This window comes from Falco punctatus, assembly GCF_963210335.1.
Source record: "Falco punctatus genome assembly, chromosome: 5".
Classification (NCBI taxonomy): Eukaryota; Metazoa; Chordata; class Aves; order Falconiformes; family Falconidae; genus Falco; species Falco punctatus.
In genome coordinates this window covers 23,634,843-23,658,354 of record NC_137584.1, presented here as the reverse complement: position 1 = coordinate 23,658,354, position 23,512 = coordinate 23,634,843, and the positions used below count along the sequence as shown (strand labels likewise).

Here is a 23,512-nt window from a genome sequence, read left to right as displayed (position 1 = left end):
ATAAGCAGCTGAATAAAAGCTTTAAAGTATCACCTTAAGCGTGTCTGATGTGATAAATAATAAATGACACTTCTTTTCCTCTTTCTTCAGAATCGACTTGGAAGTTGAACAAAACCAGACACAGGAAGAAATCCTTCCCTCATCTGGCTCGTGACTACTTTGGCCAAGTTTAGTGTTTTATTATTGCCTCCTACCCTTGCTTCCATCCCTGGCAGCCTCACTCTTGTCAGAAGCACAGTGGTGCCCAAGAGCGTGATGACAAGTGGAGACTGTGAACTGTGTCCCAGCAAGGCAGCGGGAAATGAAAGCTGCTGGAAGAGTGAAGCCTGGCAGCACCTGCCGTCCCCGAGAATATTCAGCATCAGCTCACTGCCCCAGGATGCCATTCAGGGCTGTGACAGAAGGTCTGTGTTGTGCACCCATCTCTTTCCAGCAATGAATTTGTTGACAGGGATGGGGGGAGAAGGCAGGAATGAAGTGGCAATGACCTCTGGGTCAGGCATTTCCTTGCAGGCAGACAGGCTCCACCTGGGCGTTCAAAGGCTCTGGCTTACCAGAGCTGTTTGACTAGGGCTCATCCTGACATCATTAGATGTTATTTGCCTGGCTGGGGAGGACTAACTGTGGCAGCTTTATCTCAGATACTTAGCAAACATGTTGTAAGCTAAATCCCTGCCAAGTCTCTCTTTCTCTGAGGGTATTAAAGCCAAAGTGGAGTACCTTGTATCCATCTAGTTTGCTCTGCAACACGTGTGCTCGGCCTGTGGGGAGGAATAGCGTTTAAAACCTTGCGCAAAATGTTTTCAGGAGCATGGTTCCAAGAGACAGGTAGTCAGAACTGAGGGAGGGTTTTGCATTGTTACTGCCTTGCTGCAGAATGGTACCGTTCACATGTTCATAAGCTCCTCCACTTTGTTTGCAGTATGGGTCTGGCTCTGACATTGCAAATGTTTGGCAGCTTGTGGTTTAACACTTTTAATTTTGTGCACTGTGAGTGAGCAGTGCGCTTATGGAATCACATTAGGAATCTCTATCCCGGGGTATGTAAAGCCACGCTGCCCTAGCATGGGTCTGCAGTAGGGCTGTGCTTGGGATGTGCAGGATGGCATCCCTGTGCTGCAAGGCAAGAAGGCATGTTAGGGTGCATCTGTGCCAGGTACATGTCCTGATGGGGTGAGACACCCGTATCAGACAGCACCTTACTCAGTATCATCAATAAAATGCTTAATTTGGACTGGTCGAGCTAAATACATTTTAAAAGCTGATCAAAAGTACTTTGGATCATCACTGCAGTGAATGAGGCCCCTACAATAACTCATGGAATTTGATGGCTGTGCCTCAGACACTTACCCCGATCTGTCATTGCTCATGAGAAAATGTCTTGCACCAAAGCATTTCTTTGCGGACATTGCAAATCACAAAAAAACAAATAAACAAACAAAAAATAATCAACAAAAAAACCCACAAACTACCAAAGCCAAAGCCAGTTCCCCTTTCAGTTGCACCAATGCCCATCTGTGAAAGGTGCCCCGCTGGCGTAATAGTGTCTTGACCTGGTCCTGCACAGGTTAAAAGTTTACTTTGTGTTACCATGGATGTGGTGTCCTGGTGTCCAGCTTACCTGGCTGTCAAACCATCCAGAAACACCAGCTTTTATCGTTCACATTCCTCCTACCCACACCACAGCAGCTCCTGCCGCTGCCTCTCCTGGCCCAGGACAGCTGCCAGCACAGCCGGGTGGATGCCAAGCTCAAGTGAGCACTTGAGCTGCGTTTCTCAAGTGTTTGCTACTCTCAGTAAATACATCTGGAGGAGCAGAAAGGGCAAGGGTGAGCGTCAAGGATTCAATAAAACATTGGTGGTAGGAGGAGCAGTTGCCTATTTTAACCTAAGCCAACACTGTGCACTGGAAGAGTTGCCCTTGTAGCACTCACCAACCAGTTTAGTTGACATCCGTTAAATTCACAGCAAGATCACCTGGGTTACATTTCCATATGTTTTAAATGTACCTGTCAGTCCCTGGATGGTTCTCGGTTACAGCAAGGGTTTGGGAATGTAGGACATTTGTCTTTGTTTTCTAGTGTTATGTACTAAGGTCTACATGTCTGAAGTTGTTGAGATAGATAACAATTCCAGATAAAAGAATTGTTGAACCTGCTTTCCACTTGGGAGAAAACGAAATAGTTTCACAGAACCAGAGAATGGTCAGGGTCAGAAGGCACCTCTGGAGATCATCTAGTTCAACCCCCTGCTAAAGCAGATTCTCCTACAGCAGGTTGCACAGGGTTGTGTCCAGGCAGGTTCTGAATGTCCCCAGAGAAGGAGACTCCACAGCCCCTCTGGGCAGCCTGTGCCAGGGCTCTGGCACCCTCAAAGGAAAGAAGTTCTTCCTCATATTCAGGTGGAACTCCCTGTGCTGCAGTTTGTGCCCATTGCCCCTTGTCCTGTCACTGGGCACCACTGAAAAGAGCCCGGCCCCATCCTCTTGGCACTCGCCCTTAAGATATTTTTAGGCATTGGTAAGATCCCCTCTCAGTCTTCCCCAGGCTAAACAGGCCCAGCTCTCTCAGCCTTCCCTCACAAGGGAGATGCTCCAGCTCCAACATCACCTTCGTAGCCCTCCGCTGGGCTCTGTCCAGTAGTTCCTTGCCTTCCCTTGCATGAGTGAGCTTCTGCAAACTTACAGGGAAGGTAGTACATAGGTATATTTTCATTAAATAATGAAATTTCCATGTGTATTTGTTACATTATTATTAAAGGATGATTCTCAGAAAACTCGAACCCAAGATGCTGCTAATGTAAGATTTATGCGCTTTTTAAGGTGAAGGTTTTTAAGGGATACAGTCTAGGTTTATTAATCAGCAGCATAATCTGAGGTATCTGTTCTTTTCATGCTCATTTTGCAAGGTGCTGTACCACAGAAATATTTATATGCATTTGTCAGAGCTAAGGACTACTTTTCTTTGAAAATACTGACTTCTTTTCTTTGAAAATATGACTGTAGACAGCTCAAAGTGCAGGAAAAAATCTTTTGCATTACAAATCAGTGCCTCACTGCAGGAGAATTATTTTGGTTTGGTTTGAAGGAAATTTTTTGTTTCATTTTCAAACTCAGTTTGTTTTTGCTCTTTTAGTTAAGCAGCTCTCAAAAGTTAAGGTGAAAGATGCGTTGGTCATGAGTTTTCAATGTTCGGAAGGAACAGGTTTAATTTGCTTGAAAGTTCTAAACATCAGCCTTTCTCAAAATTGATGAAGGTTTTATGGCAGAGGTTAATGAAATCAGAACTGGCCCCATTCTGAATATTTTTTTAATCTCCTTTTTTGTCTTTATGAACAGTTCAGTGGGGTTGTGGTGACTTTCCACACTGTTATCTGGCAAAATTTCCCTGGCTTTGTTCAAACTCTGATAGAAATCCCAAGCTCTCCCAGGTATCATTTACTTCAGAGATGATGTGGACCTATTTAAGATCTTTCCTTGATAAGTCACAGATTCCCTTTATTTAATAATACCTTCTGGGTAAGCTAATAACCTACCTATTCCAGTATGCCAGAACAACAGTAGATGACAATCCTTCCTCCATACATCTTGGGAATGGGTAATTCGCTGCTTTTTACAAAGACTGGGAGCTCTGGGCTTCATTCAGCTCCTGTTACTGTTACATGTAAAAGCTTTTGCTTCCTTCTGCTGGGTCTTTAGTCATGTCCCTCAAAGTGAGAAAAACCTGCTGATGTTAGTCACCACCTATCTATTTCCCAAAAAACCTCTCAAGATATTTTATTTTTTTTTTACTATTTGATTATGAAAGACATGCTTTGGAAGCAATGGGATTTTTCAGCTTTACTGTGGTAAAGCGATCCTTTGCGGTATGAACAGAAGTTCTAACAACAGAGCTGGGTTTCCGCTCTTTTGGGAAACCCCAAACTGGGGCTGAGGGCAAAGGCAAGTCATAAATTGAATTATTTTGCTTGACTACAACTATGTAAACTAAAATAGTCAAATGGGGTGCAAGCGTGCAGTGCTAACTGCTACTTGCACCCAAGTGTTTCTGTTGCTCCAGTGCTGTGACAAGGGGCAACGTCCACGGCTGTAGTGGAACAGGCAGAAGGTACAAAGTCTGGGGTTTGTGGCCTGGAAGCAAGTATTTGCAATAAAGGTATCGGATAGAGACTGTAATCTTTGCAATATATTGTAAATATTACTGTACAGAAATCTATAAGTAAGAAATACAAATTGTTCTATAATATGTATATTACTTTTCTAAGGTATATAAGCCCTCATGTTTTGTGAAACTGGCCAAATATTGCATCGATGGGGATTAAGCAGAAACTTTCTCTGGGGAGCAGATTGTCCTGTCATTGACTCCTGTTTCTTGCGTCTCCTTTTGAAACCTTTGAAGTGGAGTACCGGTCAGATCTGGTATGGATGGTTTTTGCTATGTTTATATTCCTATGAAAGAACTTATGTTCTATTGAATGCATACAAATAAAACTACCACTCTGAAAGCTAATGTTTTTTTTTGAAAAAGTATGCTTTTATGTTGCTGTCTCCATTAGGGTACTATTATTTTAAAATTAGAATCTCATTAGAGAATTAATTTCTCTGTGAGTGAGGCTGATAAGTAGACTATGAACATCCAAAAGCGCAGTGCTTCCCTGGGCCATACCCAGACCCCTGGCTGAGAGCTTAGGCAGGGAATCTTGTAAGGAGATGGCATAACAACTTAGCTCTCAGTAGCAGTAAATTTGAAATATGTGAGGCTAGGGCTGTTCCACACTATTCTAATATTTTTCATTTCAGAATGTGGCTGAAAAGATAGACAGTTTATTTCTGAAGGGTAGTATTTTTTTCCAGACTTTAGTATTATATTTGGGTTTACTCACTGTCAAAAGCTACCGTGTGCTGCAGGCAATACCACATTTATCACAGCCAGTGTCCAAAGCAGCAGGGAGTTTGAAGTTCTGCTTGGAAAAAACATTATCTCCAGAATCTTTTTAACAAGCTGTTGTTCAACTGGATTCCATAGGAAGAATTTAGTATATGGTGCTATTCCCCATGCATGTATTTTGTGAAGAAAGCAGCAGAAATAATGGTTGCATACAGTGAGCTTTTACCAGAGACCCATGCACTCCAGTTGGTATATCCAACATTTTGGTATGGTCTAACCTGCTCAGACACAAGTCTTTCACTGGCCAGCATTTGAACACAACTGGAGGCAGACCTAACTGACACTTGCTGTGCAGATTAGGCTCTTCCAAAAACCACAAGAGCAACTTTATAATCATTGACATGTAGCCTTACCTACACAAGCCCTGGTTGACCGGTGTCAGTGCAAGACACAAAGCAAGTCTGGAAAGGGCTGACAATTTGTGCATCCCCCTTTCTATGGAGGTTAATCTGCCATAGCAAGCCTTTGCTGCTACTGCTGCCTTAGAGAGGAAGGAGCCATTGTAGCCTGTTAATAACCTTGGGCTACTTCCCAGCTTAGCATTTAAAAACATTGTTCTTAAGTAATTTTTCGCATAGCACCTTTGTCCCGCATTTTATGAAGTCCAGTGGATTTCTTCCAGAAATAAGGATTTGCATCTCCTGTTCTTGGACTCTCTGGTGTAAGCAACCTCTTAAAGTCCACAGCTTACTGATTCACTGCTGCTCTTTTGATTCATCTCTGGGTAACAAATAGGTGTTGGAAAGAAACTCCGCAAAGATATAGTAGCTGGAAAAGGCCTGTTTTGTAGATGTTGGTGCATTCTGAACGCAGAACTGCAAAAGTACTTAGGAGCTCCAAGAGATTTTGACAAAGAACAGTCTATATCAACAGCAAACAAATATGCAAATACAGGGCCTAGGTTTACCCTGCAGATAGATGCCTCCAAATTTTGGGAAGGTTTATTGGTTGGGTCGTATTTATCCTGGATTTGTCCTGCTGAACTAAAGGGGACTATATCAATTCACTTAAATGGAGTGTTGCAGAAGGAGGTGGTAGTTGCACCATCCCTGGAATTAAAATAGGTTTAGAAAGTTCATTTCTCATTTGCTCAGCAACTTAGCCCAGGGAGATTGCCATGACAAAAGGTGTCGAGGATTTTCATTGTTTACACTTGCAAATGAAACTGGTAATATACCAGAAAAGCAAACAGTGTCGGAGAAAAACAATGTCCAGATCAAAGTCAGCTACATATATCCATTTCCAGAAATCAGTCTAGCTACTGAAAGAACCCAGAATCCTGCAGAATTAGTTTGCACATTTGTAGGGGAGTTGGGTTGACACAGCAATTAATATGATTAAAAAGATCTAAGGGCTTTGATTGTTTGGGTTTCACAGTTCACCTCAATGATCAACAGCCCCACAGGACCACCAATTTTATGTTCTTTTTCATAGGCCCTAGCAAGAACCAGAGGGTAGCAATCATCAACAGTTACCCACAAAACCACATGATTATTTGTCAGGAGATGATGAACCTAAGACAGTGCTGAACCAGCCAGAGCCAAGATTTAGACTCATGTACAAAGAAGCAGGCACAGCTGAGCACACTAAGGGGAATGCTGCTCTTACTCCTTCTTGTCAACGCAACCTCTTCTTACATCACTATTTTACTCAATGGTGAGTAGGAAATCTTAGCCACTTCCATGGCTATTCAATCATTTGAATTGCTCATCCTACACCCTCTCTGACAGTCCCTTTCTGTGTTTACATTTCCAATGAACTCATTCATGTGCCCACCATGTTACACAAGGCACTACTATATCTATCCTCATTCTTGTACAGGTTTTTTTTTCTGAATAATGTTTGAAGTTAGGTTTTACATCCTTCTGTTAACACCTATCTGTGCCTACCCCAAGGAAACTAAAAACTAAACATGCAAATAGAATAGAGACCAACTCTCCAGTCCTTTTTAATGTACATAGCTCTTCCTGCAAAATTTAACATTTAGTTTTTCATTGTTTTGCTCTTTGATACTTGTTTGTGACATGATCCTTGGCTTGGTTTAAGTCTACAAGATTCTTTGAGCCGTGGTGTGACACTTTATTTGTCTGCAGAGAGCTCTGAGCACAACTACTGCAAAATCAAACCCAGATCACAAATTTTTCATGGTGAAGTATAGCTTAAACCTTCTAGGAACTTCAGTGTGGCCAAACAAAAAAGAGCATCAGGGCAGTAAAATTAAATTGGGCAAGCATTGCAGCAACAGGACTGAAAAAAGAAATGCACCTGAAGCGGTTCTGTGTTGGACCCAACACAGCGAGATATCTCTTGGACTTGCTGGAAAGGTGCAGCTCGCCCCTCATTTCTGGAGGACCACCTTCACTCTACATGTATTTTCTGCAGGAAAGTAAATTTAAGTAGCAGTTTATCACACACAAAAGTCAACCAATATCAAATGTTGATGTAGTCTATTGCGTTCACCTGAAAATAGAAGCTGAGGTGACTCTCCAGGCACCTACTGGGTTTAAGAGCTCCTCCAGAGCTGCCTCCATCTGCTCTGATGGCAGTGAGAACAGGTCTCCATTCTTTCTCCCTGTTACAGAAAAGGATTCAATTCCTTGATGTCAATTACTATAAAGAGGCTGAAATTGTGTAATTTCTGAGAGCAGACCTTCAGCGTAACCTTCCAAAACAGACTGATAGTCTGGCAGGTCCAATTTTCTTGAATTTTCAGTTATTTCGGTCATATAACTTTACTACCCTACTATTGTTGGAAGAAAGACCATCTCATTCCTCCAGAGTACATGACATTCATAGATCATCTTATATGCTCTAAAACCATTGTGAAAACAAAGTGATGGGATGGTAAGAGGACTTCCACTCTACCTGCTGATACAAAGTCTTATCAAGCATTATCAAACAGGATGGCTTTCTTCCATGGCCACTTTGTCTAAAATCTCCATTTACAGCTACCCGTGCCTGATCTCAAACTATCACAAATAAATCCTGCTGGTGTTCAAATATTTACAAAATAAATCAGTGTGTTTTGTATTATGTTAGCATCTTGTCCTACCTGAGGACAGAGGCCTATATTAGCAACAGTCCTCATATGTAAACCATCTGTACAAATGCTGGAGTATGTAAAAATCTAACTGCTGATTAACCCACAGTACATAGGACAATCTGGCAGATTTCTTATGGAAAAGAATGAATATAGTGCAATAAAAAATTGTGTCCTACAAAATTCAAGGAAACAAGGAAAAAGAATTTGGGGGAATGTTTAATTCCTGGAGTTACACAATTTGATGTATTTTCTGTCTTTCTTTCATCATGTGCATAACATGTAAATCCCACACTCTAAATACTTACCCATACACTCAAATAAAGCAAACATGAAAAAAAGCTTCCAAAGTTATCAGCACACTTTCTTCAAAATACCAAAAAAAATGCATTTACAGCACGTCTAATGGTTTAGCAGAGCTGGCAAGATCTGGGGACACTGCAGGAAATTGCAAAAGGGATGATTCCTTACAGAGTCAAACTCAGATTTTGCCCGCAGTTGGGAGGCACAGCGAACTGTGTTGTTTTAATTACAAGTACGGATTTAAATCTATTTATATTACTTTAACTGTAAAATAAAATTGATTCAAAAGCTTTGCAAACCTCCACATGCACAACTGTACTCCAGCAATCTTCTCTGCTCAGTTCAAGTCAACTTGCCACTGTTGTTCAGTTTTTAGCTGAACAGAAAGCCAGCTGAAAAGATTTGAAACTCTGAAACGTTCATTTAGCTGAAATGTGTCCATGGAATGAGATCCTGCTATCAAAGGTGATGGCCTTGCCATTGAGCTAGTTACCATCTGTCAGCTGCAGATCCAGCCTCTGAAGTGTGCTGAAGTGCAAAATAAAACACCCCAACCACCTCCAGTCCTGCCTCAGTGACTGAGCGCTTCCCCTTACTGGGCATCCTCTCAGGTATTGTCCCATCCATGTGGCAGGAGGCGACGAAGGAGTGGGAACTGCTGTGAGAGAAGGCCTGCTAGAGAGAAGGGGGGTTGACCTGGACCCTAAAATCGCTCACTAGAGCTCATCCTCTCAGTAATAGCTGCCAGTAAGTTCGAGGACCTGTTTTTTTCATCTAAGTGAATGCTCTGCCATTCCAAAAAATCCTGTATTTGCCCTTCTAAATAGATTGCAAATATATATTACCAGATTGAGTCCAGCTTAAAATGATTTAGCTCATTCTTAAACTAAAACAAACGCTTACCAGATTCCTGTACTTGTTCTCTATTGATTTTTCTCAACTTTCTTCCATGTATATATCTTTTCAAGGTATATCTAAGTATATTTCTTTTCAAAGAAAACCTTTTCATAGTTCTATAAACAAAGTTATGATCAAGATCAAAAATGTCTGAACATGTAGGACTGTTCAGTTATTGAATCTGGGCAAGAAACAGAAGGACACCAGTTTTCCACTTTACATTTTGCTTCAAGCCTGGCCTTCATCCAAGTTCACGGTTCGGTGGAGGAGGCAGAAGTGCTGCAAGGATTTTACAGTTTGTGGTGTGTCTGGCCACGGGTACGTGCTGTGTTTCGTGGTAGGTGTATAGTAGGTAGCATTATAAGGTCTGCAAAATGACTGCAAAACATAAACATTGCCCAGTATAAATACTCCCATTACTAAGAACCCTGTGATAGCAATTTCCTGCAGCCTGCACAGCCTCCCGTGGAGCTTCAATTTGTTGTGACTAACCTCAAAGACAGAGCTGGAGACAAGCCGATGGTGTCTGCACAGTCAGGATTACACCTTTGCCACTGTGACCAAGGATGAAACATAAAGCAAAGACAACAAATTCCATCAGAGCAGGAAGTAAACACAGGCGGTTCTGAATGAAATAAAATGGGATGGTGCAATAGAAACATCAAAATATTCACACGTAAATGGATGCATTCCAAAGGAAGAGGTGTGCTGGACAGCAACAAATCCATCAGAACTAAGAGCAAAGTAGCTAAACAAGGAGGTGAAAATGAAATCAGTTCAAGGAGGATTCTCAAAAAATTAAACACACAAGGAATGAGGTGAACTGGAAAAGCTCCCAGACTGTGGAAAGAAGATGTAGCTATGATGATGGAGTTTTCAGTTGTGTGGAGGATGCAAGAAAAAATCATCAGAAATAAAGTGAAAGATCATGTAGACTATTTAGGTTCCTTATAGTTAGGATGGGTCTGCTATTCTGTGCGAGTCTGATGAGCTTCAAAGGCAAAACAAAGCTGATGTGAGAATGATTTTAGTGAAGTCGTAGGGACTAGATGCTGACATACACAATGCTTTGCTTTTCAGGCTCAAAGATTCTCATTGTGCTTAATGAAGTAATCAATTAAGTATTGGTAGTAATTGCAGCTAGAAAGAGCCATGTGACACTGCAGTCAAGAAGAGGGGGTGCCAAGATATTTGGTAATAGCTTGAGCCGTTTGAAATGGTGTAACATTTCAAAAGCACTCACAACCTGCCTGAGTCATAATTCTCTTTATCAGAGGTATCTCAGAGCCAGTTTTACAAACAGCTGCTGGTACTAAGGGTTCAGCCACATGACTCAGCTATGGCAGCCGAACCTGCCAGCACTTGTCCTGTGAGCTGCTGTGACTGTCCAGGTGCGTGCTCCTACCCTGCTCCAAATGAGAGGTGATGCAGCCTAGCCTGTAGGTAGCTTTGCTATGGGGGCAGGCTAATACAAACAGCATCCAGCAGCACAATACAGCTCACCTAATTTTAACCCCTGAGCAGCTCCCTCTGCAGTCGGTGAGTCATCCCATCTTTAGATAGATGTGGGTACAACAAATGAATCACCTCTGGAGATGCCTGTATTTCACTACTGATTACAGAGGGGGACTAGACGACTAGTTTAGGCTAGACTACTAACCTTTGGCCAGTTAAACTTAGACAAGAGCAATCCCACCCTCAACTGATGTTCATAACATAACATTGTGAATGCAGTGTCTGTCTGAAGCCATAAAGTCTACTGGTCTTTTTAGGGAGGGGCTGTCATTTTTTTTCCATCCTTCATTGAGAAAAAACATTTCAGTCAGTGTTTCTGAAAATCCCCGCCCAGGTGTGGCTGGAGGAAGCTTCAGTTTGCTGAACCCCAAATTTGTCAAAACTGAAGTTCCCTGGAAGAAATGCTGCAGAGCCAACATGGTCATTGGCAGGAAGTCCCAGTGTGGCTGGCTAAGGACATCAGGTGCCCCCAGGCTGGGAAATGTGGCTTCACGGTGGTACCCTAACATTGAGGGAAAGTATAGAATGTGTGCTTACTTCTTTAAATAAGGCAAGTTAGTTAAAGATAAACTTAACATTTGGCATATTAATTAACTTCCGTGAAGTGTGGCTGTCTAGAACAAGTTCTCCATTGTCTGCTCCATTCAGTCTCTTTTCTTAAGTTATTTTAAACTTTCAACCTGCAGGTTAAAGTGGTGCTAACTGAGCCGTGGTGACATTTGGTATATCCCCTTGATGGAGAGCAACACAGAAGACAAACCTGGAAAATCAAGAGGTGTGCTCCTATTTCAGAAAAAAAGCTGTGTCTTAAGCCAAAAAATTAGAGCACATGCTGGAAAGGCAAAGAAAAGCAAGTCAAGGATTGATTACAACTGCTTTTGTATTTTTTCAGAATGAAAGAGGAAAGAGCAGCTCATGAAAACAATAGCAAAGGTGTTGAAAATCAGTGGGGGAAGGACGTGTGAGTCATCAGTGTACATAAATCTAAATATCTAAACGGTAAGTCTAGTCAAAGAATTTCCAACAAAAATATTTCACAATGAAACCTGAGTTTTTCACAAAAGTAGTGAACAAATCCCCTCCCCCCCCCCCAAAAAAAAAAAAAAAAAAAAAAAAAGATTCAGCTTTCCAACAAAATTATAAATCTGTGAAAATCAATGTATTCTTGCCAGGAAGAACAACCACAGGTCAAAACAAAACATCATATACATAGCAGAAGAAGCAGTATGCCTAGAGCATCTGGCACGCACAGAAATAGGCTCATTTTCAGTTGGTTTTTGGGTTGGGGTTTTGTTTTGGGGGGTGAATCATGGAAAAGTTGAGTGTATTTAATCATTACTTGTTCAGCTGAACTGTAAGGAGGAAGGAATAGTTTGGAAGTGCATTCAATGTGTAACAACCGGTTTTTTTTGTTATAGGTAAGGGCCAGAACTGCTGTGATGAGTTTTAGAGGGCTCTCATTATACCATTAATTCAAAATATTCTGTACTAGCACTACTGAGTGTAGCCACTGTACCCTCTTAATCTTAGAATTTCAATATATACACACACTTTCTGAAGTGTGCTAAAGTTTAATATTTGTTACCATTCCAGTCAGCCAAATACGCTATAGGCCATTAGAGTGCTATATAAAGATTCATTACTTCTTCTGGAAAAAATGTACACGCTTATTTCAGTGGTAATGCACTGAAAAGGAAGCTTTCATTTTAACTCTAAAATAGGATGATATCTTAATATGTGAATGTACAACTACTGTAGCTGTTAATGTGTAACTAAGTGTTCAGATACTTTGGAACAACAGTTTGAGTCTCTTCGCAGTTTTCACAGTTGTGCTACCCTCAAAAACTTGTGATTTACATGTGCTGTGAAAAAACATTTTGTATTTAACATTATACAGTTTGAAGCAGAGAGGGAAGTAAAGGCAATTTCGCTTTTAGCTATCATTTTTTCTAAAGGTACAAGTCCTATCTCTAGATATCGCTTTATGCCTACTTTTATGAAAGCTAAGTCTGTCATGAAGCATCACATCTTAAATCATCCAGGGACCCTTGTAACATCCTCTCAGATTATTATGCAATGCTGTCTTTATTTCCAGATGGAAAACTGAAGCAAAAAGAAATTACAATGCCATCAAAATGGAGAAATCACATGCTGATGCTAAAGGGAAAATTTGTTATCTCTGAAAGAGAACTATAAAGGAAAAACAGGGAAAAGACAAACCAAAAAAAGGAGAAGGAATTGCAGGCAACATCAGGCTGAAATAAAAGTGGCTACAAAATAGAAATCCATAAAATACTTTTTAAAAAAGCCTATGACCTGTTGGTAGTTCAAGGGTGTCACATACCCAGCTGTCCTTCCTAAGAAACAATACTCTTCTAAAAGTCTTGCTTACGTGCTTTTCATAAACCATTTAAGAACTAATTATTTTACACTTTGCTCCCAAATTTGTCCAGCCCCAGCAGTCTTGCCCCCTCATATCTGACCCTTGGATTTGTCATTGTGCTTATTATGAAAAAAAGGCTGCTCGCAAGGTTACACAACGCTCCCCAGGGCATACACTAGGCGTACCTGAAACTCATGCCCTGTATTTGCCTGAGGTATTAGCTGCTCCTCCCATAAAGGGGCAGAGATTGCATCTGTTTGCAGATGAGATCTATATTATTGATTTGTAGCCATCAAGGTTCATGCAGATGCTGTTTGCTGAAACCCCAAGGCAAAGTATGAACTGAGCACCAGAGAGACACCAACCAATTTTTCTTGCTTCTGCTATTTCCTTGCACTAGCACATATATCTTTTATTCTGACTTTCTGCTTTGGAGACACGTCTACATCGTATTTCATATAACTGTGTTTTGTATCCTGAGATTTTCCTTGCTTTTCTAAATACGCTAGTCCTCCATACTCTAGCAGTCTGTCAAAGGTGATCAAAGAAGGAGCTGAGAGGAGATAGTTTAAAAGGGAATTGCTGATCAAAGGGATGGAAAAAACAGTTTGGTGAGAGATATGTGATATTATGTCATGGGAGGATTGGTAAAGAGGGAATAATGGTTATTTTATTATTAAAATAAAGTGCTGTAACAATAATAGGTTATTAAAAAAGACGCTAATATCTCTTAATATTGTCTAATAAAAATTAACCGGTGACCTTCTGATAGCTTTTCAGCTGCTTTCCTCAGCTTTTCAGACCTAAGGGCTCTTTTCTCTTTGGCATACATTTAATCCTTTCTCTGAAGTCTCTTGAACTGGTTACTTCTGAAGATAAGATACTGGACTAAATGGATCAGTATTTTAATTTTATTTGCTTTAGAAAATCCACGTGCTTTCTGTGGAAGAAAAAACGACTAAATTGACAAGGATTAAAAACTGCGAAGGGCAAAACACGTAACTGGGACGACTTCCAATATTTTTGTGAATCTACCAGGAAGCCGCCTACTTTGTACCAGGCTTTGTGCTGTGGGAAATGCACGCACACAGCTCAGATCCCAGTCAAAGCTGTAGGATGGTGCTCCCTGCACCAGCACAGGAATGCCTTCAAACCCCACGTCCCTAAGTGCCCACGCTGCTTGATACAGCACAAACACAAACCAATAATGTATTCGCGGCAAAAGCAGCTTACATTCTAAGATATGTAAAAAAATGACAGGCAGCTACACTAAAGACGACAAGCACAAGTTAAAACAAAGCCAACATTTTCAAAATACTGCTAGATATCTTGATCTATAGTTGGGCAACTTAATTACTCAACCACAGTCCTAATTAAAGGCATTAACAGTTGTGAAAGTTCTCTAATTCTGAAAGAAAAAAAAAAAAAAAGAGGTCACATTTTGTTGGTTAAATGTGAGTGTAGAACCAAACTTTTCAAAAGTGAACGGGGATTTTTAATAAATGTGATTCAGAAAGGCTAACTTCAGACATGTCTGACAGCTCAGTTCTGCAGAAATGCCGGATGGGAGCCCATCCCTTCTTGACAATGTGTCTCCTGTAGTTGGTAATGCCAAATTTTGAGAATTTTGCTTTGGATTCCTGATTATAAACATCGTATTTTAAAATATAGGCTCAACGTGCTTCAGTATTTAGATTTCAGTGTAGGCTTTCACTGTTCTTTCAATGCTTCAATATTAGCAGTGCTGGAGGGGAAGTGCATTATATCACCAAATGCTTGTACAGATTTGAACCTAACTTTCAAAATCAATAAGAGCACAGTTCACAATGACAAATCTTTCCAGTCTCTTTTTGATAAAGATTCGCTCTTCTAAGAGATACAAGCACACAACAGAATTATGAAATACATCAACATTTCTCCTCTCTTCTTTCACTGTCTTTTTTGGGGGTGTTTTTTTGGCAGACCTGTTTGTAAACACACATCCCTCATCCGATTACTGATCTATCAACCAATAAAAAGTGAATAAATCTGAAAATACTGGCAACAACCTGAAACATGAGACAGAGCTACATATGAACCCTTTCCTTCTCCAGAATTAGAAATACCATTCACTTTTTGGAGAGCAATATGAAAGAATAGATGAATACGCAGAATGGGAGGCAGACATATAAATAATTTTAAAACTTGACTAATGTTCTGAATGATTTTATCATTAATTTATCATATCTCTTTCCATTCAGTTTTATGCGTCACCAATTAGGAGCAATTTCTCTTGAGAATTCCTCAGTGACATTCCTAAGGGACTTTCACCACTGTGAAAGAAGGACTTACAGACCAATTACACTATCATGGATTTCCCCTAATTAACACTGTCTGGTTAGCAATTAAAATGAATATCATGACACAAACATTTCTGGAGTTTGCAGACATTAATGGTTTAATAATCATTGTGATACGTACAGCCATTTCCACATGTGTTTACATAACAGAAGCACCAAAGCTTGCTGAAGTGGAAGGTGATCAAAGTCATGTTCCTAATTAGGCAATAAGCCAAAGTGAAAGGACAAATTGATAAACTCTTCGCAGTATTGATACACCCCTTAAATACTAACTAATCAGAGGATTATTGTTATGGAACACATCACACTGGCAAAACAATCAAAGCTTTTATCTCAGAACTATCAAAAAATAAAATTTCCAACTTAGGAAAATAATTTTTTTACTGTGGAAATTCAAGCAATCCTAAATATGAATGGATTTTATTTTAATTTTCTATAAGACCAAAATGCTGGAACCACTGAAATATTTGGTTTCAACGATTTTGAAAGCTTTAAGCTGATAATTTTGAGAGCTTTCTTCTGAGAAGTAGCAGCAAAATCTGTGGCCACTGAGACATTTAACCTCACTGTCACTTCACTGGAAGGAGAATTAGGACTGCAATTATTTTTTCAAGAGAGATAGAAACAAATGTAAAACTTGTTATCTTTAGGGGAAAACAATGGCAGAATATTGGATTTGGCATTGCAGGGATTCCCCCAGTGCCCCATGAATCAAAATGAACTTTACACACTTGTCAGTTGGGATGCTGGAAAGAATATCAAAGGCTCTTCTCTAGAGTCCCATAAGCCACAAACCTACCCAATAGTGCTCTACGGAGGACAATGTTTTTTTGCTGCAATTGAGCTACCATGACCCTAAGTACACATAGAAACACAAATGGGTGCTGTCTCAAAAAAAAAAAAAAAGTTTTATAGTTACTAATAAATGCACTTTTCCAGTTTCTCCCTCCATTTGCTCCGTGATCCCCAGTATAAAGAGTTTATCCAATCCTTAGTCTTCACTTATGGCAGGAAATGTGAAATGGGAAGATGGTGTTTTAACCCCACAGTTACTTTTGACGACTTCCCTGATACCTGGAAGATGACTTCAAATATTTTCTTCCTCTTCTGAAGGAAGGTTGTATTTGATGTGCTCTTATCACAGTAGAAAATCATCATTGCCATGGAACAACAGGAGATGTATCTAAATGTCTTTATGGAGTTTAGTTCAGTTTTCTCTGGGATATTCAAGAATCCACTCCACAGTATCTCAAAATGATGCTTTGAACAGTCCCTTTACTCCTTGGTATTTTGCTCAACCAGTTAAAGACCTTACATGTATATTCACTGGGAACAAGAAAAACAAGATCTGTACAAAACCTAGGTGCAAAGCCATGCAGTGCTTGCTTACTGTGTTAGAAGCAATCTTATTTTCCTTTCTTTTCTAACAGGTGATTTATCCCGATCTTACCGGAACAGTCACTATTTTTTGTATCCCTTGGATGCAGAAAATTCTCCTGAAAACCTGAAACATGTTGGTCCTTCATGTTATCAGTGAAAATTTAGAACATCCAGCACCTTCCAGGCTGGTGTTTCAATGCAGCTGCTCTGCTGGTGCTGCTGCTGCAGGCCAGGGGCTGTTGGGAGCTGCCAGACTCTGCTCATGGTACAGCAGGCAAGCTCCGGCTGCAGGCACCTGCAGTGCCTCCTAACAGTGGTTGTAAAAGCCTTTCGTATGAAACAGTTGAGAAAATGTCATTGGCAGAGAGGGTAAACACAACCAGCAAATGTTTTCTTCAGCAAGAAGATGAGGTTCTTGCCCAATCCTCTTAAAATTCAGTGAAGTAGCCCTTCAGAGAAGGGATTTTTTTATTCCTTTCCTGTGAGAAACTGCAAGTATACAAGCTCACCACACCCCAAAGCAAACAGAGCCCCTGTGACTTGGCTAGAGCCATTTTTAGCTACACAAGAGAAAACATGATTTCATAATGCAATCACTTATTCACTCTTTCTTAGCAGCCCCAGCTCATGGAGCAATTTAGGTCCCCCAGATAACTGCACTCAATCTTGCTACCAGCCAAGTTGGTGTTTAAGAAGAACTCACCAGTAATCATGCTATATAATATTCAGGTATGTGCATGTTACAGCGCAGTCAGTGCAGTGCACAAACAGGTACATACTAGCCATGGCTAATTAATAGGGCACATGTAAAATAATCAAGCAATAAAATACAAGGTATTCCAAGGAGATCAGTGATTTGGAGAGGAGTTTTGCAAAGTCTGGGAGCAAGGACAGAGCCTTGAGCAACAGGTGGAGTGCAAAACTGTTCACAAATATTAATCTTCTTTTGTCCCTTAGATAAAGATGGATAGATACATGTAAAAATTGCTACCATGGTTATACACCTGTACTGGTGTCTCAGCTTAGCTCCATGGATGGCACTGAAGTGCCCCACACAGGCACCCCATACTGCTGGGGCACCAGGTTAGGCGTACATTGCACTTGGGTCCCCATGCAGGAAAACCACACCTGCCCCAAAGGTATCCCTGAGTCTGCAAGAAGCATGTCACCCATCTCAGTGAGGAATAAAGGCTTTTTCCTCCACACAACTCAAAGCCTGAGGACAGGAAAGACCATCTTCCACCAGTGCCCAAGTGACACGTCAGTCTGCAGAAAGCATGTCACTGTTGTGATGGCACATGGAGTCCAAGACAACTTCAGCTGGGGCACAGAGGACATCCCCCAGAGGGCAAGTGATTCAGAAGGGCATGCAGATCTGTCTGAGTTCCTTTATGAGAAGTCTGAAAAACTAGTGAAAACTAGTGCCCTGTGAAGTCCTCATTTGAGCAGGATTGCTTCACCAACCATCAGGTACTTACATACAGTTCAGGAACTTAGGTTAGGCAAACTGTATGCAATCAGAAATGCGTTTCCACATAGGCAGGTGTTTTCAGTGAGAGGCAATATTAAGCAAAGGCTGAAAAGTACGTCCACTCTGCTGTGTGCTGTTATGGCACAAGATGAGGAAATCAAGTATGAAGAGAGGACAGAAAAGAAAACTGTTTGACAGTTGGGAAAAGTGGCTTGGAAGAAGTAGGAAAAGAAAGGAGTGAGTCCCAAGACCAGGCAGAAGTACTGGTGTTAACAGGTTTTAACATGGCAACTTCTGTCTTGGGAGTATGAGGGAAGCATGTGATACAAATTCAGATAGTGTTGGTCATAATTTATAATGGACCATTCAAAATCCACCTCTTGCAGCACTCAGTTTGGAAAGCCTCTCTGATGTCCTCAGGGAGTTTTTTCTCAATTGCAGAGCTTGATGCATACACTCTGGACAGGGCGGGGAACCAGATGCAAGTCTGCCTCCTCTTCCTCAGCCAGTCCCAGCATCCAGCATGACCTTTTATTTGTTGAAAGTGGCCTTTTTCATCTTACAGTTCAGCAGCCCTCACTTTTCCTCCATCAAGTGCTCATCCAGAGCACACACACATCTACATAAAATGACTTAATTGATCCCATACATAAAAGCCTCCAGAATTTCAAACGTGCTCTCTATGTATTAGCATTGGTTGCCGACATATGCGCTATAAAGCTCCTGGGATATCAGGCTTGTCTGTTCCCTTACCTAAAGCTCCTCAAGCCATCTGTGCTTTGTCTCACCCTTTCCCAGCCTTGCAAGTTACTATTACATAGGACAGTTTGTGAAACAGGCACCTGGGGCACGGGGCCAGTGCCAGAACGGCCTTGCCGCGGGTGCCTTGTGGGAAAAGGTTTCATGCCGTGCGTTGGAAGCACAAATTATGCAAGATCATTTTGCACAGCTGTGCTGGATCCTCGAACCAAGAGCTCAGGCAAAAAATGGGGAATGTGGAGGAACCCACCTTGCCTCTGCCACGCCTCCCTGTCCATGGCCAGTGCCTGTAAGGTTTGCCTCATCATCCATTCCTGGGCTTTACCAGCAGAGACCTAGCTGCCTTCATCCACTGAGGACTACGCAGTTCAGAAACAAGAATTAGTCAGGGGAGGTGCCCTGATGGACCTCATGCTTACAAAAGAGGAAGAACTGATCAGGAATGTGGAAGTCAGGGGACAGCCTTGGCTGCAGCAACCACGTGATGGTGGAGTTTAGGATTCTGAGAGGAGGGAGCAAGGCAAAAAGCAGGATCCCAACCCTGGTCTTCAGGAAAGCAGAATTTGGCCTATTCAGAGAGCTATTTAGAAGAATTGTGTGGGATACGTCATGGAGGGAAGAGAGATCCAGGAAAGCTGTTCATTTTCTCTGAGCTCAAGAATGGTCCTTCCTGATAAGCAAGTATAAAAGCAAAGGTGGCAGGACTGCCACTCCTCACTAAACTCAAGCACAAAAAGGAAACAAACAGGAGGTGGAAGCAGGGAAAGGTAACCCAAAGGAAATACAGAGACACTGCCTGAATATGCAGGGATGGGGTCAGGAAAGACAAAGCCCACCTAGAGTTAAACCTGGTGGGTGACATGCAGGGCAACAAGAAGGTCTTCAACAGGTGTATCAGCAGCAAAAGGAAGACCGGGAAAATGTGGGCCTTCTCCTGAATGGGGCAGGGGACCTCATGACAAAGGACAAGTAGTCGGTGGGTTGAGATACCAAATGCTTCTTCACTTTGGTCCTTACTGGTACTGGCCTTCAGCAATCCCAGGGCCTTGAGACCAGTGGGAAAGACTGAACCAAAAAGGCTGCTTGCTGGAGAATCATTTAGAGAATGTGTGAACACACTGGACAGACACAGTCCATGGGACCTGATGGGATACACCCATGAGTGGTGAGGGAGCTGACCAATGGCACTGAAAGGCTGCTTTCCATTATCTTTCAACGGTCATGGCAACTGGGAAAGGTTCAGGAGGACTGGCAGAGAGCAAATGTCACTGTCTTCAAGAAGGGTGAGAAGGATGACATGGGGAACTAAAGCCCAGGCAGCCTCACCTCGATCACAGGAGAAGTGATGGATCAAATAATCCTGGAAAACCTTTCCAAACACATGAAGGGAAAGAAAGTGGCTGGGAGTAATCAGCAAGAATTTGCAAAGGGTAAATCATGCTTGACCTGATAGCTTTCTACAATGAAGTGAATGGCTCAGTGGGTGATGGGGGAGCAGTGGATGTTCATCTTGACTTTCGCAGGGCTTTTCAGACTGCCTCTGGTACCATCATTAATGACTTGCATGCTGGGACAGACTAAAGGCTCGTGAGACTGCGGATGATACAAAGTTGGGAGGAGTGGCTGATACACCAGGGGGTTGTGCTGTCGTTCAGAGGGACATGACCTGAACAGGCTGTATAAAAGAGCTGGCAGGAATCACATGAGCTTCAATAAGGGGAAGTGCAAAGTCCTGCACCTGGGGAGGAAAAGCCCCATGCATCCGTAGACTCTGGAAGTCAGCCAACTGAAAAGCTGATCTGCAGAGAAGGGCAGTGGGAGATCCTGGGGGACAACAAACTGACCATGAGCCAGCAATGCACCATTGTAGCAAAAAAGGTCAAGAACCTCCTGAGCTGCATTAAAAGTGGTGTTTCCAGCAGGTCAAAGGAGGTGACCCTGCCCTCTACACAACACTGCTGACACCACATCTGAGTACTGTGTCCGGTTCTGGGCTCTCCAGTACAAGAGGGACACAGGCATACTGGAGAGAGTCCAGCAAAGGGCCGTGGGGAAGATGAGGGGACTAAAGCATGTGTCCTACAAGGAGAGCCTGAGAGAGTTAGTAGTGTTCAGCCTGGAGAAGGGAAAGTTCAGGGTGATCTTATCACTTAAACTTATAGCCAACCTATTATAAAGGGGGGTGGGGGGCAGACTAGAGACCTCCAAAGGTCCCTTCCAACTCATCTGTTCTGTGATTCTGGGAAGACAGCAAGAGTAAGAAAACACACTTTTTAGTCTGTCCACCTGGAGATGAAGAAATTGGGGTTCCTGTTCACATGGCAGTGTCTATCCAACTAGTTTATCCATTGATTTTAACATAAAGCTCAGAAGAACACACTTGGCCCATAGTTCTAGGTGAAGTGACGACTATCACTAGTCACTGCTCTCTCAGGCCTTTCCACTCCTGTAACGCAAACGACACCACAGAAGTGGATTGTGACAGTAAAATAACTGAAGATACGCTGCTTTGTACGGAGCAAAATAAAGCAGTATTTTCAGAACTAACATCACTGAAAAGCTGTGATGATAAGTTTGAAAATCCTTCTGGTAAGAAGTGTATTTGAAAAGAAAAGCGTGGCTAAAACTGCTTAATTAGATACATTTTGTCCCTCTCTGTGGTACTTATTACCTTTGTCATCCAGTGTATTATTATACATTCTGAAGGTCAGACTTCAAAGTCTTGCTTTAGGTTCTTTCATTTGCTCAAAAGCACCTGGTCTTGATGCCCTCTGCCAAATTCCTTCCTGCAGAGGCTTTATCAAGCAGTTATGAAATTTATATTTGACCTGTGATTTTTCTTCTCTAAAGCTGGGGGAGATATGAAACTCATCCAGTTTTAATTAGTATTTTAAATGGGTCATTATCATATCTGAAATATCTGAATGAGTTTCTTGGAGGTGGCACATCTTCTCAGAGGGTGGCATATTCAGATGCTTTACATAACATGGTTGCAATGCAAGAGGGAGCTCTATAATTTTCCCCGAAGTGGTGCAATGCAGAAGGATGCATACCAGATGAGAGTTCTCTGCAGAGACCCAGAGCAAGTGAATGCCTATCATGTCCACACATTGCAAGGACATTTTTGTTTCTTTGCTAAATATACGGGTGTCAACAAACTACAGGATGTCAACAAAAGAGGCAGAGGCTTGGACTCATGCCTCACAGCGGAGGCTAAGACGGAGCTTCACTGCCCTCCTCTGCAGTCACTGGGGAAGGAGGAGCAGTGTCTCCCCAGCCTGCCCATGAGACACAACCCAAGTCCCAGCCACTTCATTGCAAAAGTGACTTCTTGCCAGCCAATAACAGCAGTGAAGAAACTCCGGAGGAAACAGCCCTGATAGCCTTTTCCTGTTCCTCCTGCATATTTACATGTGGTTTTCCTCCGCTCCTTTTGGCCTTTTCATGGTGTTTGGTTTTGCTTACCTTCCTGCTCTGGATTGAGAAGTAATGTCGAGTGCCAGCCTGTGCTGAGGATCAGACTCCTTTTCAAAGTCCTTTCCAGTAACACCAGACAGCAAACAAGCCATACCAACTATTATGTCTTACCACCAAACCCGGTGATGTCTTTTCGGGGAGCTGGATCCTGGCACTTATACTTTTTACCCATGTGGATTCCCAGCTATGCTGCCAAAAATGGTTGAAAATGAACAGGGAGACAATACTGGTGCAAAGAATCTTCTGGTACTTGGCTCCTGCCTGCTCATTTGGGTAAGTGAACAGTGTGTGATCCCCTAATGATCTTACTATGTTCTGTAAAGATCAAGCATTTTTTTGCCCACGACTGCTTATCTTGTGTTTAGTTACTGGGTGGCAACCTCCTATATAAAATGTTACCCCTGATAATACAGGCAAGCAAGGCTGCATACAGAGGAGAGTAAATAATGTGCTCAGCATGATCTCCTGCAGCCCTCTGATAAAAGGAAATGTGAGTGGAAGTGCACCTTGACCAGCTGGAGGTTTGAAATGTGTTTGCAGGAGCTCAGGTTGCAGCCTGTATAAAAGCTTTTCTGGTGTAGTGGTTAGATCAAGCATCAGTGGCTGCTGTTCACTGGTGCATGTGGAATTAAATCCAGTGACAAGTTAAAAAAAAACAAAACCAAACAACAACAAAACAAAAAAAAAAAAAAAAGAAAACACATAGAACAGAGCAAGGCGCAAGGGCCAGCTGATGTTATCACTCAGCTGCAAACAGCAGGGCAGGGGAAGGGAGGGAGGGAGGGCTGCTTGTCCCATTTAATCCAGCCTGCTGCAGATTCAAAGGGGCTCTGCTTTCCTTTTGACTCCAGTTCCCAGAGCAGTGGAACAAGGAAGAAAAACAAGTAGAAGAGACCTGGAGGTGGGGAAGGCAAATAAAATAGAGTAATGGCAGAGTATCCTAAGGTGAGCAAGGAGGGGAAACTGGAAAACATGTTCTTACGCAAAACAGATGTTTAGTTT

General features: G+C 42.0%; 1 protein-coding gene across 1 annotated transcript in view; it reads left to right on the top strand.

Moving 5' to 3' along the window:
• FAM110C (family with sequence similarity 110 member C) overlaps window positions 1-23,166 on the top strand; it is a 28,303-nt gene extending 5,137 nt beyond the window's left edge. Inside the window, exon 2 of the mRNA XM_080387744.1 lies at window positions 91-23,166. The gene's annotated coding sequence lies outside the window, so the exon portion shown is untranslated. The remainder of the gene's footprint in view (window positions 1-90) is intronic.
• The last annotated feature ends 346 nt before the right edge of the window (window positions 23,167-23,512 follow it).